Here is an 18,153-nt window from a genome sequence, read left to right on the forward strand (position 1 = left end):
CAGCAGCGCTCCTGCAAGAGCGGAGTGTCCGGCCAGGATGTGCTGAGCCAGGGACGCTCCGGGATGAAGCAGCAAAACGCTGCCTCGCCAGCTGATGGGCGGTCACGCGTTCCGAGTGTCCGGCTGCCTCCACATCCCTGCGGCCACCCCGCCAGCCGGGCCTCGCCTCCCATGCAAAGTCACAGCTTCCGCCTCGGCCTCTGCCTTTGTTTGCTCGGATAGTTTGGAAAAGCGGCGGCAGCCTGAGCGACACACGGCTGGAGAAGAGGGGAACACCGAGATCTTCCCGCAGCTCCATGCAAATCCTTGTTTGATACGGAGTGATGCGTTGGGACGAATAAACGGTTTGCTCCAAGAGACCGGGCCTGGAAGTCAAACCAGACTGTTCATTGCCAGAGGTCTAAAGAAGTGACAGGAGGGTGTATGCAAAGCCCTGGGGTAATGTCAGCCTTCCTGCTGCGCTGGGATAACTCCCTTCTGCTGGCTGCTTCCTGGCTGGGATTAGCCACGATGGATATCACAGCCAGGATTGGATGCTGGTCCTGACCAGCAGCAGCACTGACCCACGGGACTGCTGCCTCAGCCAGCCTTGCCCCATTGCCAAAAAAAGGGAAATTTTCTCATGTTCAGGAGTTTGGTTTTTCCCATCAATGTTTGGGACCCTGGAAAGTTGGGAGTTAATGTCAGTGCCCCAGTGATGGAGTTGGAGCCGTGCCCTCAGTGGCTTCTTTTGCTGTTGTGCCCAAGTAACTGTGACAGAGCATCAGTTTCCATCCCTGTGGTACCCACAGACCTGTGCTCAGCTGCGGGGCTCATGCAGGAGAAAACAATCTGCCCTGTGAGTGTTTTGGGAAGGATCCATGCCCGAGGGAAGAAGTGAGGGCTGTAAGAAGTCAGAGCTGAAGAACTCCAGTTAATCTGCCCTCCTGCAGACTCCACACGCTGAATGAGCCCCTGGCACGTCTGCAGCCATAGGCAGGGCTGCTTCAGGCTGCAGATCCAGACAGTTTTAAGGCATTTAAGGGAAACTGGGGGACAATCCCTGTTTCTGGTTATAAGGAAGTGTCCTGGTGTCCTTCATGTCCTGGGGGAGAACTTGAGGTGTGCTGTGCCTGCTTGCCCCAAGCCTGTGGGGTCCCCTTGCCTGCCCACCCTGCCAGCTCCAGGAAAAGGGTGGAGAGGGATGTGGTGGGAACTGGATGGGACTGAGGGGAGCTAATTAGGGAGGAATGGGTGATCCCTGTACATGGTGGGCCTGGGCAGTGGGATCCCTGCATGGAGTAAGTCTGGGAAGGATGGTCCCATGCATAGGTGGGGAGATCCCTGGGGACACCTGTGTGCAGGAGGTGATTCCCACGCTTGGGTGGGGTTTGTGTGGATGTACCCATAGGTGTGGGAAATCTGAATGGGAGGATTCCTGCATGTGGGAGATCTGGGTGGGTGATCCCCATCCATGGGTGGGGTCTGGGTGGGGAGATACCTGGGAGATACCCTGTGGAGGAGGTCTGGGTAGGTGATCCCTGTCCATGGGTGAAGAGATTCCTGGGTATCCCTGTGTATAAAATGTCTGTGTGAGTGATTCCTGTCCATGAGTGGGGTCTGTGTGAGGACATCTCTGGGGATCCATGCATGGAGGAGCTCCAAGCAGGTGATCCCTGTCCATGGGTGGGGATCCCTGTGTGTGGGATGTCTGGGTGGGGGATTCCTGTCCATGGGTGATGATCCCTGTGTGTGGGAGGTCTGGGTGGGGGATCCTTGTCCATGGGTGATGATCCCTGTGTGTGGCATGTTTGGGTGGGTGATCCCTGTCCATGGGTGGGAGTCTGGGTGGGGATCCCCCAGTGTGTGAGGTTGGTGGGTGACCCCCATCCGTACCTGGGGTCTGGGTGAGGAAATCCCTGGGGATACCCTCAGGAACACGAGCGGGATCCCCACGTGAGGCCCTCCATGGGCCACTCCCCAGGCGATGTCCCCTCACACACAGCCAGCCCTGGGCGATGTCCCCTCACACGGCCCAGGGCGATGTCCTCTCACACGGCCGGGCCAGGGCGATGTCCCCTCACACGTGGCAGCCTCTCCCGCTGCCGGTGTCGCCCCCGCACCGCTCCCGCAGCGGGCAGGCCGTGCCGGGGCCGGTATCGGGTCGGTGCCCGGTGGGGGTCGGGTCAGTGTCGGAGCCGCCGTGGGGTTGCCCGGCCGGGGCGGTGCCCGGTGGGTGTTAGGTCGGTGTCGGAGCCCCCGCGGGGTTGCCCGGCCGGGCCGGTGTCGGGTCGGTGCCCGGTGGGTGTCGGAGCCCCCGCGGGGTTGCCCGGCCGGGGCGGTGTCGGCTCGGTGCCCGGTGGGTGTCGGAGCCCCCGCGGGGCTGCCCGGCCGGGGCGGTGCCGGTGCCTTTAACGCGGGGGGGCGGCCGCGGGCGCGGCGGACGTGCGGGGCCGCCTCCTCCCCTTCCTGCCGCCCGCGCCGCGCAGACACACCGGCCGCTCCCCACCGTCCCCGCCGCCACGGCCCGGCCGGCCCTGCCTGCCCTGCCCGCCGCCGGCTCGGTGAGTGCCGCCCGGGGGTCGGGGGGGTCGGGCCGGCCGCAGCCTCCGGTGGGGCGGGAGACGGCGGGCACAGGCCTGGCGGGCCCGGGGCTGCGGCTGCGGCCCGGCCGGGAGGGTCCGGGGGAGACTCGGGGCGCGGCCCCCCGAGCGGCGGAGCAGCCGCTGCCCTGGGGCCGAGGGGTTTTCAGGGGGTTCCTGGGGGGCTCCAGCGCATCCGCCGCAGCCCAGCTGAGCGCTGGGGAGAGGGGACATCGCTGTGCCCGCGGCGTGCCCTCGGTGTTGTCCGCCCGCCGAGCGGACATTCCCCACCGGGATATGATTCCCGAGTGTTTCCCGCAGCCGTGGGAGCCCCACGGGAGGCGTGGAGGGCGCTGCGGTGCCCGCAGGGCCGTGCGGAGTTTGGCGAGCGCTGCGCTCCAATCGCCGCGGGCCGGCCCGCCCCGAGCGGGGGGTCAGTGCTCCCAAATGCTGCTTCCCACCGTCACGGCTGGGGTTAACAGGGGTATTTCATTTTCTTAAGGGTGCCTGTGCCCCCTGGTCCGGCGCCAGTGCGGGTTGTGTGCGGCTGTGTTAACCCTGGAGTTGTTAATTCTTTGCCTTTACTCACCTCTCACTCCTCTGCTTCGGTGGGCAGGTTATTCATAGAATGATAGGATCGATTGGGTTGGAAAAAACCTCCGAGATCATCAAGTCCAACCCCTGGTCCAACTCCAGTCCCTTTACCAGATCATGGCACTCAGTGCCACGGCCAATTGCAGACTAAAAACCTCCAGAGAAGGGGAATCCACCCCCTCTCTGGGCAGCCCATTCCAATGCCTGAGCACTCTCTCTGCAAAGAAGTTTTTTCTGCTCTCCCACTTCAATTTCCCCTGGCAGAGCTTGAGCCCGTGCCCCCTTGTCCTATTGCTGAGTGCCTGGGAGAAGAGACCAACCCCCACCTGGCCAGAACTTTCCTTCAGGGAGTTATATTGAGAAGGGGGGAAAAGTTGAGGTGGCAAAGCTGCATCTTTTGGACCCGACTGATTCCAATTGATGAAGTATTTTAAGTGGGTGGTTATTCAGGATAACGTAGCATCTTTTCTGCATTAGGCAGTGCCAAGTGCTGCTCCCAGTGCTGTACATAAATCCATGTGCATTAGGTTTCTCATTTTATAACCTTTCTCCTCCTCCTCCTCCCACCCCAAAGGCTCTGCTGTGTATTTTGAGGTCATTGTTAGAAAACTTCAAAAACAATTTCTTGCTTTGTGGAAGATAAGCAGAGCTGATGTCCTGCTGGGGCTCTTTGTTTAAAATTATCCTTTTTCCCACCTTTCTTTACTCCTTCCATTGCTGCCTGTGTCCAACAACCCAAATGATATTTAGTAGACATAACTGAAAAGTTTTGACATCTCTTTGCCTATGACAAGGCAAAAATCCTTTGCTGGGAAGTCCGAACTGATTGATGCAGAAGTTAAAAGGGGATTCAGTTTCCATGTTCCACCTCCTTTCAGGTACCTTCCTTGCTGTTCTGTCATCCTGCAGTTTGGCTTGGGCTGGAAGTGTTCCCCTGCCTCGTGGACCTCTTCCCTATAACCGCTGTAATTTCTGCCCGCCAACAGGCCATGCAACTGGCTTTGCCACATATTTTTTCTCTTGCCTCATATGCTGATGCTGCTTTCTGCATACTGTGATTAAAATAACTTTTGTGTGTAACTGCAGCAGCAAAAGGTTGAGGTTTGGGCAGAAACACTGATTCTCTGGTACAGTTATTACCAAATACTTTTTTTGTTAGGTTTTTTCCCTACTCCCTCCCCTTTTTTAGCTGCTCTCAGGAGCATGATTTCTCCTCTCAGAAGTCGCAGCAGTAGGGTATGAAGAACACAATTAGGTTTTAATTTGATCCTTTATCCCCTGCTGTCACAAACCCCCCCTTACAGACCTGGTGACTGCTTTGGTTTTGAACCCCTTGATGGAAAGGAAGGAGTCGGTCGAGCCTGAGTAAAACTCTGGTGTTACTTGGTTAACTGTAACAGCTTATGTTTGTATCATCTGCTCTTACCGTTAGAGATTAGGTGGTTATGGCTCAAAAATGTCAAATCACTGCTGGATGTTGGCACTGTCAACCCAGGGCTAGCAAAACTCCTCAGAAACTGGAATTCCCTGTAACTTTCATGGCCAGAACCTTCTTTAATCTATACCCAAGACCCTTAAGCATGAGGACATGGGGGAGAGGACATGTGTTTTATTTTAAGCATCAAACTTGGTTGCTCCTAATCCCTTCCCCTGCTGCTGCCAAGACTCCCACCTCTCGCCATTGACTCTGTGAGGCTTCAGCTCCCAAGTTTAGTTCCCTGGTCATCCCCCAGTTACGTGCTGGAGTAAATAGTGTGAATACCCTCTGTACTGTCCCGGAGGGATGGGGAGGAAGCAGGAGGAGGGAATTCTGCATTCCTGCCCTCTGCTCTGAAAGTTGTGGCAGCACCAGAGAGCAGGAGAGAGCCCAAATCAAGTTTAGTTTCCCCATTTATAGCACCCATCCGTGCTGTGGATGCCTTTCAAAACACAACCACTTCTGAGGTGAAGCTCCAATCGGTTTATTCCTTGCCCCCATCTCCCTGGGAGAATTGTAGGAGAGCCTCTCCTCAGTCTCACAGCGGTGGCTGAATTGCCATCTTCATGATGTTTATGGTCTGTTTGTGCAATTTGTTTTTGGTTCTAGTGTTTCCATTTGGTTTAAATGGTTGTTTTCCCTCCCTGGTGTAATTAGAGTGAGAAATCAGATCCCCTGTTGACCCCTTGTTTTGACAGGTTAAACAAGTCAAAGTCTTTAAGTCTCCTCGTGTTGTTCTCATCGATATTCTCAGGATTTCCTTGTCAGTGACAACCTTTTGCCTTTACCCATCAAAACCCTTTGTAGTCTAAAGGGAATTTTATGCATCTCTGTTTGGCTCTTAAGCTTCCTGCTCTGTGTTGGCAAAGCAGCAGGATTGGACTATTTTTAAAACTACGAGTATTTTGGAGGGGGCTGCTCACTGCAGAAAGCTCACCAACTTTTTGACATTCCTTGGGTGATTGTTTCAGGCTAACGAGACAGGGAGTTGCTGAACTAAATCTGTCCCAGACAAATCACTTCTTGTTAATGACTCTGCATAAACTATGGAGATGATAGATTGGAGAATTACCAGCCCATGACTCCCAGGAATCTGTTTCTCCTCTCATCGTTATACAAGATGTCCAAGCAAATTAAACACATGAAGACTTTTTTTTTTTTAAAAAAGTATTTATTTATGTTTTTAGAAATGTAAAAGCTTCTTCCTGTTCGCATGCCTGAACTGCAGCTGGTTACAGGCGAGGGGGCACTTGGGAGCTTTGAGAACTTCCTATTTCTTGCCAGAGTGGAGCCTTTAAAATATTTTCTTACAGTGTGGACTTGTTGGCACTTTTTCCAGGCTGATGCCTGTGGTCTGTAGTTTGGGAACACATCTGTGTCTGCTTGACACACTCAGATTCCTGCTTTTTTTTGTCCCCATTTCCAGTGACTCCAGAGCAGGAGCAGCAGCCCTTGCATCGATGTGAACTCTGCATTGATCTGAACTCTGCTGCTGCTTCTCCCAATTGAGGAATTGTTTTTTAACTGGTGTAGGGAAGCAGCAGAGTGGATCCAGGTGCTGCTCCAAGCAGGAAGACAGTCCACAGCCATCTGCAATTCCTGTCATTATTCCTCTGCAGGGTTCTTTTCCCCCTCTGTCAGAGCTAAGTAGCACCTGGGCCACATTCCCTTTTTTTTGAAATTGTCCACCCCTGCCACTGCCATGCCTGTGTGCAGGACTGCTGCAGATTAATTAGATTGTATTAAAATGAATAAGTGAATCTTGATAAATGAGCTTACAGGGGCACTGTTGGGTCAGCTCAGTCCCTAAATATAGGTCCTGGGCAGAGGGCAGGCTTGGTGCAGCATCTCTCCAGACAACAAAATTAAAAGGAGACCTCCTGGGAGTGCATAAATTCTGCTGCCTTGGCATCTTGTTGGCCTGGATGCTCCGGGGTCTTGGTACAAGAAATGCCCAACCACACCTAAATATGAGGGTTCTTTAATTGAAGCTGGAAGGGGAAGCCACAGCAGTGGAAACTGTAATAATCTGAGGTGCTAAAGAATGCAAATCTCATGATCCTTTTTAATGCTTCCAATTTAACTAAAGGTGTTGCTTTTTTTTTTAAAGTCTCTTAGATACTGTAGAAAACAGGGAAAAAGAGAAACTCTGTTGCACATATGCAAGGGAAGACTCTGGAAATCTTCTGCAACTCAAACACAAATAAAGAACATTCTCTCCGTGCAACTATAACCTGAAAAGAAGTTTAGGTGCTTCAAACCTTGAGTTTTGCTGTGCAATGTGTGTGGGGTGGGAGGGAGAGGAGAGGGACAGGAGCTGTAAGGTTTGTGGGGTAATCAAAAGTAAAATAGTTACCTTTTTTGTTTTGTATTTTTTGTTCTTTGTTTTTGTTAGTGTTTTGTGGCTACCCTGCTTACCAAAATTCACAACTCTTAACTTGGCTGCTACTGAAGAGAAAAATCAATTCCTTCCCCTTTGCTTCCCAAGAGGAGTTAAGAGGAATAGCATTTTTCCTTTTTCAAATGAAAGCTCATCTTTGCTTATACATCACTTAAGCTGCATTCTGACTTGGAGAAAGTGTCTGTAAATTAGTCATGTGGACGAGCTACTCATTTTCCTGCACCATTAATCCCTATTATAAATAGCGTTGCCCTCCATTAGCATTAACAGCTCTCGCTGCGGTCGCTGTCAGGTGTGCAGGGTTTTCAGTGGTAGCAAAGCACAGAAAACAGCATTTCCTGCAGGTTTTTCTCCCTCTTTCCCATTGGACACCGTCCCTCCTGCCTTCCCTGTCTGGATCTGCCCGCAGCCAGGCAATCCTGCAAATCACTGCTCGGCTGGAGAGCAGCCTCTGCATCTCTAACAGCTCCCCTGCTGCAGGAACATCCCTAAGCCCTTTCATGCTGTAAAGTTGAGGAAACAGCAAAACTCCTCTTTTCCTTCACGTTGTAGTTGGATGACTAATGGAGCATCAGGGAGGGCTCTTTCTTTCTCTGGGAAGGTGTTGATGTTATCTAGCAAAACACTAGTTCTCCTTTGGGGGTTGTACCTCTCAGTTGAAGAGCTGACCTTCCCAGCCTGCCTGTCTGGTGTCCAGCTCGCCGAGCATGTGTTGAATGACCCAGGGAAAATAAAGCTGGAGTTCAGAATTCCGTGCGGGCTGAAGGCTCTTAAAGCCTGGGGTATTTATGCCCGTGATTCATGGTCCTTCCAAAACCAATCCAGCTCTCATCCTGCCGAGGGGAAGTACCTCGGTCCAGTGTTGTCAACTTTTGTTTAGCTGCCAGAGCAATATAAACTCAAACTGAGTTATTTTGGGCTCCTTGTTCTTTTACTTCCCTGCGAGAGTTTCTTGTTGAGGAAACGCAGCCTTGATTCTGCTTTACACTCTCCCGTATGGACTGAAAACGGTAAGCAGGGTATTTAATTTCAGAGTTGTGACAAATTTTAGTACATCTCATTCCTGTCTGTGGTGTGAAAAGGTGTCTTTTGTCTGCCTGCTACCACAGGAAGGAAGTTGTTGAGTCTGGGAGATAAAAGCACTATCTCCCTCCCCTGCAAGGGACAAGCTCCCTGCTCTAGGCTGGCACCGCTCTGCTCCTGTCCTGCCTGGAGTAGGGAGGGGAAAATTTTCATGGGAAAATGTGAGTGGACTCATAATGTGTTTGCAAGTGCGTAGCTGTCAAGGAAGGTGATGACTAAGCCATTGCACAAGGTGCAGCTCTTCAGGGAGCTCGCCGGGATTGGACTGGATCGTGACTGACTGATAAGGGAGCCTGTAATATCAGTCAGCACCTGATTTTATCATTACTAGTGATCCAGCCACTGACCATGGCTACTTTTATCCCCCCTTTTATCAGTCTATTTGCTGTGCAGTTTAAGTTGAAAAGTCTTGGCTACTACATGGAAAAAAGTCCAGTTTATTGGAGGAAGTGAATGGTTCCCACGCCCTGGGTGGGGAATGCCGGGCAGCACAGGAGTGTTTAAAGCTGATGATTTGCATTTGGCTCACAGGGATCTTTCTCCACCAGACACCTGCCCTGTGCCCCTGCCAGGATCTTGCATGGAACTTACCTTCCCAATTTAGAGAAGGGAAAGCCAAGCACCAGCAGGTGAAGATGCCAAGGGGACACCAGCAGACCTGCTGCTAGTGCCCTTCTCTTGGTCCCCTGTGACCTGTGCCCCTGGCAGTCACCTGGTGGGTGAGCTGCATGGGCAGATAGTTATAGCATGAGGGAGAATGGATTTAAACTAAAAGAGGAGAGATTGAGATTAGATATTAGAATGAAATTGTTCCTTGTGAGGGTGGGCAGGCCCTGGCACAGGTTTCCCAGAGAAGCTGTGGCTCCCCCATCCCTGGTAGTGTCCAAGGCGAGGTCGGACAGGGCTTGGAGCAACCTGTGCTAGTGGAAGGTGTCCCTGCCCATGGCAGGGGCTGGAATAAGATGGTCTTTAAGGTGCCTTCCAACCCAAGCCAGTCTGTGATACAAAACTGCTTTCCTGAGGCAACCAAGACTGTTCCCATGTGTGCCTTCCTTTCAGGGTCTCTGCTGCAGTGTGGGTGGGAGGCCAAGCCTGGCCCCAGAAAGTGACTCTGCTTCCTGCCTCCCTGACTGGTTTGAAGGGCTGTTGGGATGTTTTGTGCTGCTCTGTCCACTCAGTCCTTGCTTATGTTGATTGGGGACATCCCAGCTTGACTTTCATATAGGCATTGCCTTAATGCCATGCTATGAATGGACCTAAAGCAGGGACATGGATCCAGTTGCAGCATCTCTTCTGCCCTTCTCTGCTTCAGCTCCAGGTGTACCTGAGAGCATCACCATGGCTACAGCATCTCATACTCAGCAGATCTTCCACAGGATGGTTTCAGATCTGGGAAGTGATCAGAATATTGGGTGCTGTGCCAGGAAGGGCCCTTTCCCCTGGGTCTAGGTGGGAACTCTTCTGCCTCCTTTAACTTGCAGTCCTCTGGGAAGATTTGGTGTATCCTTCTCTTGGACCAGGTGGTGTCTGTCGTTATTAGGGGGTGTGGTGCCAGGCAATGGAGTTTGTGGGTAAATGTTTTATCCCATGTCACACCTGCTGACCTTTGCTTGGTTAAATACCTGTTGGCAGCATGTGTGGCCCCAGCTGTGATAGACTGATAAAGGACTGTGCTGCTTTTTCTCTTCATGCTGTCTGGTTTTGTTTTTAAAACAGTGGTGGTGGAGGTCCATCAAGCTTCACTTTTCCAAGTTCAAGGAGGACTGTTTGCCCCAGTGTGTGCTAAGAAGGTTCCTCCCAAATGTGTCCCAGCATGGACAATGAACAGCATTGTCCAGAAGAGAGGCAGAGGTGGCATTGCAAAGCCTTGGAAACCACCAAACTTCAGGGAGGATTTATGGAGGTTGTATTCCTGAAGGGAAGTTCTGGCCAGGTGGGGGTTGGTCTCTTCTCCCAGGCACTCAGCAATAGGACAAGGGGGCACGATGGGCTCAAGCTCTGCCAGGGGAAATTGAAGTTGGAGAGCAGAAAAAAATTCTTTGCAGAGAGAGTGCTCAGGGATTGGAATGGGCTGCCCAGAGAGGGGGTGGATTCCCCATCCCTGGAGGTTTTTCAACTGAGCTTGGCCGTGGCACTGAGTGCCATGATCTGGTAAAGGGACTGGAGTTGGACTAAGGGTTGGACTTGATGATCTCGGAGGTCTTTTCCAACCCAATCGATTCTATGATTAAGGATTTTACTGCTTTCCCTGGGCTTTCCCATGACAGTTCAATGGGAATACTGACAGTTCTCCCTTGTTACCTTCACCTAAGGTCACTTCCATGTCTCCAGCCACCACAGTGCCACCAGGATTGGGTTGCGTGCTAAATTTAGTGAACCTTTTTACAGCTTAGTGTGTGTATGTAAAACCAGATTTTTTTTAAGCAGCTTTTAAAGGGTTGGAGCCTGACTCAAGGTGCACAGCAAAGCCAGGCCTTCTCTGCACAGGTGGCAGTGCAGCAGAGCAGGTGTGGGAGGAGCAGGTACACTCCTCCTCCTCCTCCTCCCTGGTGTGCTTCAGCACACGGATCTGGTGAGGTGTGGAGCGCCGTGGGTGGGAGGAAGGGAGGGTTGTGGAGGCACAATTACAACTTGCATAACATGGTCTGCAGTCTGAGGCATGTGAGAAGTGCCAGCAAAGGAGTTGGGTTTCAGAAGTTTTAAAGGCTTGTGAAAATTCTTGGTCAGATGTTTCCATGACAAGCCTCCCTTTTCAGACCCCCACCCTCCATCTCCAAGTTTCCACCTTTTTTCCTTGCTGTTTATGTGCCAAATGAAGAATTTCTTGGCTTCAGGTCTGGTGTACCTGTTTCTAAGCAGATTTCTTAAGCTGTGCTCCCCATTACAGGCTCCTGGCATAATAATTTGAGTTGTAACTTAAGTTGGAGGCAATTAAGTTTAGATCTGTGTGGTTGCAGCAAAGTGTTTGTTCAATCCTTGCATGCCAAAGGAGGAGCAGAGTGTGGGACAGCAAAGCAAAGGGAATGAGAACCCAGAGAAGCGTGAGAGAAATGACCTCAATTACTTTGGATTTGTGTTGCTGAACATTTTTAGGCCTTTTTAACAACCTGGCATGTTCTCAAGTTCAGATAGTTCCAAGCTGATCTGTAAAGCTGGGTGTGTTGGGGTGGGGGTGTGTACATGGGTTAGGAGGCTGTTTTGGGGGAGAATTCTGGAATGCTGGGTTATGGTTTTCAACTTAAAACTCTTCAAATAAGCATCTCACTGTTTTCAGTCCCTTTAGGAAGCTCCTACAGGCTTGGTACTTACAGTCACAAGGGGAAAGAACTAGGAAACCCTTAGAGATGCTCTTTGAACACATCTTTTGGGGGTTCTTGTGTGATGGCATCCAACTCCCAGAGTTATGCACTATCTGGGGTTGCAGCATGGATTCTGGAACTGGGACCAGTGGGGAGTGTTGCAGTGTCTGCTGGGCTGCTGCTGCTCAGAGAAACATCAGCAACTTTCAGTATCACTCACCTGGAAAATCAACAGCCACATGAGGAAGGTGGTAAAGGAAGAATCCTTGACCACATGGCCCGGGTGTAATTCAAGTGTTAGGCAAGTCTGAGGAGGAGCTGGAGCCTTTTCCCTGGTGCTGGAGGGGAGCCTGCTCTCCTGGTCTGGATGTTTAAGGCAAGATGCAAACATTGCCTTGGGGTCTGCCAAAATCCTGCGCTGGTTCCTGAGTATGTGTGACCTTCTTAAGCTGCCTGCCCAAATCCTGAGGGCTCTGAGTGATGACACCACGAGATGACTCCAACTGTGTATCATTTCTTCAACTGTGAGTGCCATCAGCAGACTGTTCAGTGCAGCACAGAGGTTAACAAGGTGGAAAGAAACCTTATGGAGAGGAATGTGTGGTGCTGCTGCTGTTTAGGAGCACAAATCATTGGTGTGGAAGATGAAGGGTTGGAGTCTCAGTGGAGCTGTAGCCAGTGAGGTCCCTGTTGTAGTGCAGGGGGGTTTTGGGTGGGTATGAGGTGAGCTCTTAGTGCTGCCCTCCATAAATAGACCATGTGCAGTGTCTCAAAGCAGAGTGGAGAGAGACCTTAACACTTCACCTGTCTCAGCAGGGAAATAACCACAGTTCAGCAGCAATTTCTTAAACACCATGTAGGGCTTTTAAATTGAGCTCAAAGTTCCAACTCATGATGCAGTTTACACTTTGAAATACACTGGGGTAACTTGTACAGTGCCAGTGCTGTAGGGATTGCTCCTAAAGCCTCTTTTGTTCCTAAACCATTCTGAAACTTTATTTCTAAGAGTATTAACAGCACCATGTTCTCCAGATTGAGGGATCTGGCTTGGGTATAGAACTGCTGTCTTTGTGCCTGTTTGATAACATGCTTTAAGATAAATGTTGGACAGCTTTGCTATGGAGCAGTCAAAACTATCTCATATCTGCTGTGGAAGTCTTGGTGATGGGGGAATTATCAGCCTTCTGCTGGTACAAATTTGTGCTGGAGCAGAAAGTCAAAATATCAGTGTTGGAGGAAGCCCATCAGCAGCAGAAATTGCTGCAGTCCAAATTCAGTCCTGAATGTGCCCTGTGTTCAAAGGGTTTGTGGTTCTGGGCTTCTTAGTTCAGGAAAGAGATTGAGGGGCTGGAGCGGGGCCAGAGAAGAGCAATGAGGCTGGAGAAGGGACTGGAGCACAAGTGCTGTGGGGAGAGGCTGAGGGAGCTGGGAGTGTTTAGCCTGGAGAAGAGGAGGCTCAGAGGTGACCTCAGCACTGTCTGGAACTGCCTGAAGGGAAGTTCTGGCCAGCTGGGGGTTGGTCTCTTCTCCCAGGCACTCAGCAATAGGACAAGGGGGCACGATGGGCTCAAACTCTGCCAGGGAAAATTGAAGTTGGAGATCAGAAAAAACTTCTTTGCAGAGAGAGTGCTCAGGCATTGGAATGGGCTGCCCAGAGAGGGGGTGGATTCCCCATCCCTGAAGGTTTTTAAGGTGAGCTTGGCCGTGGCACTGAGTGCCATGATCTGGTAAAGGGACTGGAGTTGGACCAAGGGTTGGACTTGATGACCTCAGAGGTCTTTTCCAACCCAATCAATTCTATGATTCTTTGATAAGCAGAGCATGAACAATGCTTTAATCCAGAAAATAATTTTAAATTTAATGCACAGTTGAAATAAAATCCAGCCCTCTTTGGAGGTATCATTCCTAATGTGACTATGGATTAAAACTCATTGATTGTTACTAGGAAAAGAGTGGTAGATGCCTCTTGTACCAGTCTGAACCTGTTCCCTGCAGCTCTGGGCTCTGGTTCATTGCAGTGCTGAGCATGGCCAGGTGAAATAAAACGCAGTGCTGTGTGTGGAGGCTGCAGATTCACCATTACAGCACCGAGCACTGCCTTGGATTGAGGAGTGAGAGCGTTTTTCCACTTGCAGCCCAAAGGCAGTCATGGCCTGTGTGAGCCCATTTGTTCCCAGGCCAGCATTGTCCTGGTGCAGCCCCACCCTGCAAGGTGGGAGCGCAGGAAGCCGATCCTGGGCACGGCCCCTGGGCCCTGGGGGTAGTTGGGAGCTGTGCCTGCACAGGGCAAGGAAAGGAGGGCATCAAGGGATGCCTCCTCCAGCCTGGCTGTTGGGATTTTCTAATGTTTTTTGTCTTTCTGACGCACCATGGTGGTAGAGTATTAAAGGCAAAAATGGGCATGCTCATGCAGTGCTTGCCCAGCTGTGTAGGCTGAGAAGGAGAAAATCCCACCCTGGGAGGCTCGTAAGACTCCCTAAATTCTAGGTTGGTGCTTGTGCAGGGCATGAGTCCCAGGCACTCATCAACAGGACAAGGGGGCACGATGGGCTCAAGCTCTGCCAGGGGAAATTGAAGTTGGAGAGCAGAAAATAATTAATTGCAGAGAGAGTGCTCCGGCATTGGAATGGGCTGCCCAGAGAGGGGGTGGATTCCCCATGCTGGAGGTTTTTAACCTGAGCTTAGCCGTGGCACTGAGTGCCATGATCTGGTAAAGGGACTGGAGTTGGCCCAAGGGTTGGACTTGATGATCTTGGAGGTCTTTTCCAACCCAATCCATTCTGTGATTCCATGATATGGGTGCTAAATCTATTTATGATGCCTTTGTCAGCTTAGAGGACCTCTGACTTTATGTTGGGTGCAGTCCTCTTGCCATCCAGACTAAACTGCAGCTGCATCTTGGGGTTGAGAACTCGCTGCATACCCCTGAGTTTTAAACTCTTGGTGTATTTGAAAATTCATTATCACTCTGTAAACATTGGTTGTTTAACTAATGGATGCCTTTTCCTCCCATTCTTTTATGACACTGTATGTGGTGAGAAGGGAGAAAAATGTCCCCTGCTTATTTCTCTCCCTTTCCAGCTGAAGAATCACCAAGGCTCAGCCTGATGATGGGGTACAGCAATTTTGTTTCACTTGCTGCTTTCTGATGTTCTCATTTAGCTACATCTGTGCCACATCTACAGTAATTCTGGTGCAGCAATTGCACCTTTTCTCTTTGGAGACAACTGAAATCACTCAACTGCTTAGACATGACGTGTGCAGTAAATAATAGCTTAAAACTCCAGGTAGTGAGAAGAAACCACATGAAAGCATCTCGATCTGATATGATTCAGTCACAGGATTTTTGATTTCCCTCTATGAGTTAACAACTCTCCTTTAACTTGCAGCCTGTTCCCAGTGCAGGTCAATCTCATTTTCCTCCAGGAATTCAGATAGATGAGAGCATCCGTCTGCTGTCGGCTTCTCTTTTGTCCCTTGCTGGTTAACAATGGGATTGTTGAGTCACTGAGAGGTTAACGAAGCTTTTTTTTTTGTCAGTGGTCCAATCTCTTTGTATAACTGTGTTGAACAGCACACTGAACAGAAATAATGGGAAAATCTTGTTGGTGGAATGACCAGGGTTGTCATTTTGTGATACCAGGGTAAAGACCTGCTTAAGCTTTGGGCTTCTGGCTGTGTTATGTGGTGGCTGAGCACAAATCCCTCTGCAAGAACATTCGATATTAGTTTCTTTGTATCTCTACAGATTCTTGGAGCTCGGGGGGTATCTGAGCGATTACAGTTGGTTTTGTTACGTGTCTTTTGGGGTTTGGCATTAGTAAAAGGGTGAATTGCAGCCCTTAATTATGAAGTGTGGGAACAATTGGAGCTGGACAGACAGGCAGTGATCCAGCTCCTCTTCCTGAGCGAGCAGCACTTTTGTGCTGTGCCATCCCACTGCACAAATGACTGGTGGGCTGTTGCCAGGTTGATGGGGTTTGATCCCTTTTAAGAAGGGGTTTGGAAGCTCTAATTTTGGGTTTATCACAGCAGTCCTTGAGGCTTCTGCCCTGAGCTCTGAGCTAGGCTGTTCCCATGGCTGCCCCAATGGGCTTCCCAGGCTCAGAGGTGACCTCAGCACTGTCTGGAACTCCCTGAAGGGAAGTTCTGGCCAGGTGGGGGTTGGTGTCTTCTCCCAGGCACTCAGCAATAGGACAAGGGGGCACGATGGGCTCAAACTCTGCCAGGGAAAATTGAAGTTGGAGATCAGAAAGAAATTCTTTGCAGAGAGAGTGCTCAGGCATTGGAATGGGCTGCCCAGAGAGGGGGTGGATTCCCCATCCCTGGAGGTTTTTAAAGTGAGCTTGGCCGTGGCACTGAGTGCCATGATCTGGTAAAGGGCCTGGAGTTGGCCCAAGGGTTGGACTTGATGATCTCTGAGGTCTTTTCCAACCCAATCTATTCTATGATTCTATGAATTAAAAACCAGCTGTTAAATCCAGGTGTTCTGTGACACCAGTGGCTTGGCTTGTGTGGCTGCAGTGGCAAAGTAACTGTGAGGAAAGACGTGAAGGGACAGTGATTTCTTGGCAGATTGGCCCCTTTGCACATGCAGGGAATGGAGAACTTTGAAGAGTTTGGGGGAATTAAGCTTGGGATGGTGTGGGATGGATGGGGTTGCACTCTGGCAAAAGGGTGAGCTCTGACTTTTTGGGTGCCACCTCTGACACAGACACTTCTTCTCTTCCCCTGTCTCTTACCAGCCTGTGGATGAGAGGACTCAGCAGAGCTGGGATGGAACTTACAGGATTGTCTGCTGGTGGCAGTGCTCCAAGAAACTCTCACCTTTTCCCTCGGGAGCTCCTCTCCAGGCTGGGTTTTCCCTACAGTTCAGTCCAAGTGCACCTGTTATCACTCAGATATTGCTGCTGGCCTCAGCCATGCCTCCTTTCCAGGCTGTCGTTCCAGCACTGGGAAATGGAAAATACAGAACTCTGGGACACAATTCCACTTTTTTTTCCTTTTTTATTTTCCCCTCCCAGAGCTGCTGAGCCTCTGTGGCGACTGCTGAGCGTATGGCAGTTCATTCTCCTGGTGGGAATGTTAAAAATACCAGCTACAATTTTCCCTTTCCACATACCAAAATATATTAATGTGCTCCTGCCTTGATTAGTCATTTCCTTTTCCTTTGTTCCTTTGGCAGCAGAGTAAGGGACAGCGGGCACATACTTCAGTAAAACCTTGTCTGGTTAAGAAGTTTGAGGCTAAATAGATTCTCTTGGGTTAATACCTGTCTTTGTTGGCAGAAGAATTCCATTCTCATCCCTTATATACACATTTAAAAATAAGTCAGGATAAAGTAATTTTTATGGTGTTCATACTAAGAATATCTTTGCCTGATTTATTTTTGTAGTGGAAAGAAATTCTAATATGAAGAGGGTTAATATTCTTACCATGAGTTTAATACATTCTTGCAGGAAGACTTTGGTGAGACGTTGCTGCAGGAAATTTTCCAAATTCATTTATTTTGAGGTTTCTTGTCTTCCTCCTGTGCCATCACCTCTCCATGCACATGTTCCCCCCCTCCCCTGAGTTCCTGTGAGACCTTGGGGGTGGAAACTTGGTGAAAACACCACTGTGACACTGTTGGGCTGTTTGTGACTCGGTTGTGGGGTAGTTTTGGCAGCCTCTGCACCCTCAGGTGTGGTGGTACAAAGGTTAATAAATTCAACTCTACTTGCTTAAGTCTCTCCAAGTGACTTGCTCAGCCTTCAAGGCTGGGTATTTTTTGCTTCTTGGTTGCTGCTGCTTTAGTGAGAAATTTGTAGAAAAGCTTTAGCACCAGGTGGTCTGGAAACCCACAGAAAAAAGTGGTAGGTTTAAAACTTTCTTGTGTGTCTGGAGAAATCCAAGTGAATAGGCTGAAATGTTGTCTGACCAGTGTGGCAAAGGGCAAAGTTGAGTAGCAATCTGGAGAATCAAGCCATAAATGAAGACTGATTTCTTCTTAGTGGTGTTCAAACTTCAGAAACACAGCCCATAAACAACATGCCCTCCTCTTTAGCAATCTGTCATGGTTTTCCTGTTGTTCTGGCACTGAGGAGATCTGCTTTTCCCTGGATTCAGAGCCTGGGAGAGCCTGTGCCTGCCCAGGGAGGTGAGGATGGGCAGTGGTGCTGCTCCTGCCAGCCAGCCTGAGAAAAATCACTGTGGGAGGTGCACAGGGAGGTGATGTTACCTCTCCTGGGATGCACAGGCAGGTAATACACTCCAGTCTTTTCCTTTGCTGTTTGCTGCTCTTGCATATAAAAACCTGGGTGGTTTTTTTTGAATGAGCATTTTTAGCCTCCCAGTGCTCAGATGCCATTCATGCTCTCACAGAATCTGCTAAGGCAAAAAAACAAAGCTGGATCAAAGGCCTTTTCTTTTGTTTCTGTCTCCTCTTTACATTTATTTTTTAAAAGATAAACACGAATGCATAATACAGGAGTGTATGTAGTTATATTTACTGTCTGCACTGGGAAAGGGAAAAGGGTTCTTTGCACATTGCTGTGAAAGTGTGAGAGGAATTTGAGCACTGAGGAGCTACTGCTCATACCTGCTTTCCTCAATCACAGAATTACAGAATGGTTTGGGTTGGAAGGGACCTTAAAGACCATCTCATTCCAACCCCCTGCCATGGGCAGGGAAACCTCCCACCAGCCCAGGTCACTCCAAGCCAATCCAACCTGGCCTTGGACACTTCCAGGGGTGGGG

General features: G+C 50.2%; 1 protein-coding gene across 11 annotated transcripts in view; it reads left to right on the plus strand.

Annotated features, from left to right (window-relative positions):
• Window positions 1-2,441: 2,441 nt before the first annotated feature.
• KTN1 (kinectin 1) overlaps window positions 2,442-18,153 on the plus strand; it is an 84,119-nt gene continuing 68,407 nt past the window's right edge. For all 11 annotated transcript variants that reach the window (XM_071557255.1, XM_071557259.1, XM_071557261.1 and 8 more), the window contains exon 1: window positions 2,442-2,543. The gene's annotated coding sequence lies outside the window, so the exon portion shown is untranslated. The remainder of the gene's footprint in view (window positions 2,544-18,153) is intronic.

The sequence above is a fragment of the Pithys albifrons genome, chromosome 6 (assembly GCF_047495875.1).
Source record: "Pithys albifrons albifrons isolate INPA30051 chromosome 6, PitAlb_v1, whole genome shotgun sequence".
Lineage (NCBI taxonomy): Eukaryota > Metazoa > Chordata > Aves > Passeriformes > Thamnophilidae > Pithys > Pithys albifrons.